Source organism: Mytilus californianus, unplaced genomic scaffold (assembly GCF_021869535.1).
Source record: "Mytilus californianus isolate M0D057914Y unplaced genomic scaffold, xbMytCali1.0.p SCAF_19, whole genome shotgun sequence".
Lineage (NCBI taxonomy): Eukaryota > Metazoa > Mollusca > Bivalvia > Mytilida > Mytilidae > Mytilus > Mytilus californianus.
This window is the reverse complement of record NW_026262667.1, coordinates 470,603-476,172: the sequence shown is the minus strand read 5'-3', so window position 1 is coordinate 476,172 and position 5,570 is coordinate 470,603. Positions and strand designations below refer to the sequence as shown.

At 33.5% G+C, this 5,570-nt stretch overlaps 1 protein-coding gene across 1 annotated transcript in view; it reads right to left on the bottom strand.

Moving 5' to 3' along the window:
- LOC127727016 (tetratricopeptide repeat protein 4-like) overlaps window positions 1-5,570 on the bottom strand; it is a 75,936-nt gene that overhangs the window by 56,959 nt on the left and 13,407 nt on the right. The window lies entirely within an intron of this gene.

Genomic DNA, 5,570 nt, shown 5'->3' with positions numbered 1-5,570 from the left:
ATCACATGATCGAAAAGTGTTCACGTGAATAAGAATCAAGCGGATACAGGTCTATACAGAAAGCTCCATACATGAATCCTTTAACATATAGCTAATTCTTTTTTAAAGTAATTAGAAACAACGCACCAGAACTTCCAACTCTGACCCCATCAAACGTTCCTGGGTTTGAAAATACACATCAAAATTGTGTAATGAATCTAAATCGTAAACATAACTAAATTATTTTAAAAGTTATTAGAAACAAACTAACTAACTAACTAACTAATTTTATTCAGTACAAAAGGATCATCGCTGATGATACATGAAAACATAGAAAAACAAAACAAAAATAAAACATAAAGAGACAACAATTGTGACACTTATAACAAACAATAGACAAAACAACCACTTCAATATTATGCAATTATTCCCACTGATGAATTTCTAATCAAAATACATTTGTCTATATATAAAAGAAATCTGTTGAGAACATCAGTCTCCGAACAGTTCATTAAATATCTAAAGGAGTAGGCCCAGTAAGACCCCTTTTTGGCCCCAAAATATAGCAGTTTTACAAAATTGTTAAAATGTAAATTTTAAGCTATTTATTGGAAAGAAGAATACTTCTGTTACATAAATATGTGCTGTTTTTGACAATACAATGCACATGTATCGGGTACTAGCATCATTAAGTCATGCTAAATTACTGAAATCTTCGAAATTTTCGCATTTTGGTTATTTTTTAGACGGTTTCCGTCTGAAATGGAAGTGGCCGCATTTGTGTTCATTCTTAATATTTAAATGTAAGTTGTATTTGATGATTATACATAACATATATAAAGTTTGAGAATGAACACGGATGCGGCCACTTTCATTTTTGACAAAAAACATTTGAAAAGTGACATATTATGGCATATTTGAAAGATTTTTCATATTTAAGCTTGAATTTGAGCGTCTTTAATGACTAAATCAGTTCAAATCTTTCACATAAACTAATTGAATCGACTGAAGTAGACACTTAAGTGTTTAAAAAGTGTCCAAAATCTTTCATCAGATGAACCTGAATTTTTAGGCCAAAATCGGCCCTTGCCGGACCTACTCCTTTATCAAAATTATTTAAATTACAAAAACACGGTATAATATTAACAATGTCATCATTAAACTTTTTCCTTTCGTCTTGATAGAGGTTACATTTACATATAAAATTAAACTCATCTTCAATTTTGTTATCAATACAATGTTAACATATTCTTTGATCCAAAGGCGTATTATTATATCTGCCTTTTTCAATGTGTAAATTGTGGTTAGAAATTCTTAATTTACATAACTGTCTAATATATTGTTTTGAGATATTCATCTTTGTATAAGTCTCAGGTTTATATTCCTTTTTAACTTGTATTATGTGCGTAATTTGTTTTGGTTTTCGCCTGACAAACATGAGAAAAAATATTTCGATATCTTTCTTGTAATTTCTTTTTCACTGCAGATATGAGTTTTCCTTCTGACAGAGTTCCTTTATTGTTCCAGACATGGTCAAAACCAATGAATTTTAGAATTGAAAAATGTGTTTATTGAAGGTACATGGAAAGGTACAATCAACATCTTCGATTGACTTATATGCTAATTTTGAAAAATTTAAAAGAGGGTCTTTATACAAATATATCCAGTATTTAAGAAACAACGCACCAGAACTTCCATTTTAAACCGTTTAAACAAATGTAACGGGTAATAAAACCGGGGAAGCACAATATATGTAGCTCTTGAAAATCGGAGTATTCCTGACTACTCATCATTTATGATCCCTTTTTTGGGATACGGAAGCCACGTCTGTCACTTTCCTGATTCGGCTACTCATCGGCAATAAGGATTCAATGGCATAAGTGCAGACAGACACGATCTTGAGTATTGTGTGCAACTTTAAACATGAAAAAGTGATATAAAAGAAAGCTTGAATTTAATTGAATAGATACTGGTAAAAAAAATCACGACACAACGATATGAAAAAGTATAAATATTTTTTTTTAATAATTTTATCAAGCTATACTTATTCTTGACTTTAAAACACATTTCAACAATACTATAGACCAATATAAGCAATACGAATAGTAACTGCAAAATAATACGATCACTGGCATTTTGCAATTTAGACTGGCTTTTTTAATTTGATTTTAATTTTTTTCCCATTAAGGTTTCTTGCAATGAATTCCATAAAATATCAGATATAGGACAGCAATTGATAGTCTAAAAATTAACCAAAAGACTGCGCATGACGGATTAATTTATTGTTTAGGATTTTCAGATGATGTTCAGACCAAAATGACCGTTTAAAGGGGCATTAACTGTCAAATTCATGTTCACAATCGAGCGCACCTAAGCATGTAAACAGCGGAGGTTAGTACAGTTCAGAGAAATGTCGTTTAATTAGCTTTCTAAATACGTCTTGTGATCAAAAAGAGAAAATTTATGACCATATTATAACCAATGCCACCCAGACGTAAGAAACGAAACGTAAAAGCAGTGCGTACACCAAAGAAACTAGAACATACAAGTTTTAATTTGTGCGAAAGCCTATTTTTTGACCCGGAGAATATGGCAGACAGTAATAACATAAATAACAGTGAAAACAGTGAACAAAATGAACAAAATGATTCTGTAGATAAACATTGTGATCCCTTAGATCTAACTAGTAGTTCACAGATAACGCAAAATAATACAGGAAATCAGAATCAACCGACAGCAATGCAAAAAGATGCATCACCTCCACCGATGCCGCCGCCCCCTTTTTCTTAAACCAATCAATGACGTCGCCTCCACCAAATCAACAAATGCTCGGTTTTCCAAAAGCTGCACCAGCCCCACCTTGGGTATGATGTTAAACAATATCTCAAATTCCTTAAGTGGTATGTCAACCGTGGTGAAAAGCTTATCTGTGCGTGTAGCTAAGCTCGAAAACTCTAAGGATAATGTCTCCAAAGGTACGGTAGAAAATGTTAAGACGGTAAATTCAAAAATTGAAGATTTGAAACGTGTAAACGATGCAATAAAGATAGAAAATAAAAAAAGCTTTTTGACACAATCACAGACCTTCGTTGTCGCGGATATATTGACAATTTATTGTTTCACGGAATTCCAGAGACCGAGGATGATACGTCCGACAATTGTATTGATACTGTAGCGAGTATTTGTGAAGACAAACTAGAACTAAATGATGTTAAACATACAATTACAAAAACACACCGTCTTGGGCAGAAGAAAGCGGAACAAACGAGACCTATCATTGTCCGATTTAACGACTCAAATTCACGAAGTAAAGTTCGGTCGAACAGTTACAAGTTGAGAAATACTTGAAGAAACCGTGAATGACAACGGGGGCAACACTGAAGTCAAAGGCGCGTGGAACTAGGAACGACTAGAGAATGGCAAAACTGTTTCTTCCACCAAAATCTTATCGTGAAACATAAACGATGGCCTAAAAGAAAAACTTGAAAACGAACAATTTGTTAGTTTTCTGAATACATATGATATAGTGTTTTTAAGTGAATGTTGGGTGAAGAAACAATTCAATTTTAGTATGGACCACTTCTGTTGTCCAGTCATTGTACCACGTATGCGTTCAAAAAGTACTCAAGGTGGGGGAATGGTTTTCCTGTATAAGAAACACTTAGAACTGAAAATCTCTGTATGTGAATTTATAAAGGACTCTATAATAGTGATAAAAATCGACAAATCATATTTTTGGGAAAATGATGAAGATAGATACTTAGTTTTTGTATATATTCCGCCGTACAAATCGGTTTTCTACAAACAATATATGATGAAAATGATTTGTTTGAAGATCTTGAACCCGTCTTAGAAAATTACTCAACAAAAGGAATAAGTTTTATTTGTGGGGACACTAATAGTCGGACAAGCACCCATGACGATTACATAAAAGAAGACAATTTGCCGGATATTCTTGCTGACCTTACTTCGTATTCTGCGGATTCACAACTTTCTCTTAGAGTAAACCCGGACTTGAAAATTAACACATGGGGTTTAAAGTTACTTTCCTTGTGCAAATCATCCGGATTTCGAATTGTTAATGGACGCCATAGCTAAGGCTACTCAAACATTTATACATACTGTGGTGCGAACGGAACTAGTGTCAATCAATGACTATCTTATTACACAGGAACACAATTTTGAATTGATTCGAAAGTTTATTGTATGTAGTTTAACATGTTTAACGACATTTTCGGACCATGCTCCATTACACTTCGACTTTGACTCAGTACAAGAAAAACTGTAAATAACCATTCTAATAATATACCAGAAAATTACCTTTTAACAGTGTTTAAGTGGAAAGACGAATTGTAAAACCGAGATGAGTGATGCTTTCCGAGTGAATCATGGTCGACTTAACTCGTGCTTTGAAAATCGAGACTTATCATCAGATGCCGATATAGACAATTGTGTAGAACGTTTTTCGGAAGCAGTAGTGGCTATTGCTGAACCTTTTTGTAAAGTTACTACAAGACATAAATCTGAACACAGAAACGCAAAGCTGAATTTTGATAAACCGTGGTTTTCAGATGAGTTGAAAACTTTACGTCGCAATTACATCAGGGCATTGAATGCGTTTAACAGCAACAGTTCTACAAATAATCATAAAACACTAAATGAGTGCAAGAACATACAAATTAAAGGAACGTTATCTGAAACGTCAATACATGAAACAAGAAGGTGACATGCTTAGCGTAATCCGCAAAACAAACCCAAAATTAAGTTTAATCCAAAAAAGCAAACGTTTAAAAGTAATTTGAAATTAGACGATTTTTATGAGCACTTGAAAAGATCTTGGACTGGAAATGAATTTGGATTCGGACAATGAATCAACTGAAGAAAGTAATTGTTGTGTTTTCGATGAAATTGATGCTGAAATAACAAATAATGAAGTTGAAAAGGTTATTAAACTATTGAAGCGTAGTAAAAGTCACGGACTCGACCTTTTGCTTAACGAATATTTCATTGAACTTTGCGACTTTTTGCTTCCATTTATAGTAGAGTTATTTAATGCTGTTCTCAAGAATGGACACTTTCCAATGTCTTGGTGCGAAGCAATAGTCATACCGGTTTATAAAAATAAAGGGAACGTAAACTTTACTAATAATTACAGAGGGATAAGCCTCTTGAGCAATTTAGCCAAGTTATTTACAGCTGTTTTAAACCAAAGACTGCTAAAGTGGGCAATGTGAAAACGACATTATAAGAGACGCACAATTTGGATTTTGACAAAGTCATGGCACGGCAGATGCAATATTCGTACTGCGTTCTCTTATAAATAGGACATTATCAGACAAGAAACGACTATACTGCTGTTTTGTGGACTACAAGAGAGCGTTTGATAGTATAAATCGTACAAAACTTTGGATGAAGCTTTCACGTGTAGGAATCCGTGGAAAGTTATTGACAGTTGTGCGTTTTATGTACGAAGTAACAAAGTCTTGTGTTCGTTTTAACGGTTCGTACTCTAAATTTTTTGAATGTCAACTCGGTTTACCACAAGGTGAGGTTTTATCGCGTATATTCTTCTCCTTATATGCAATGACTGT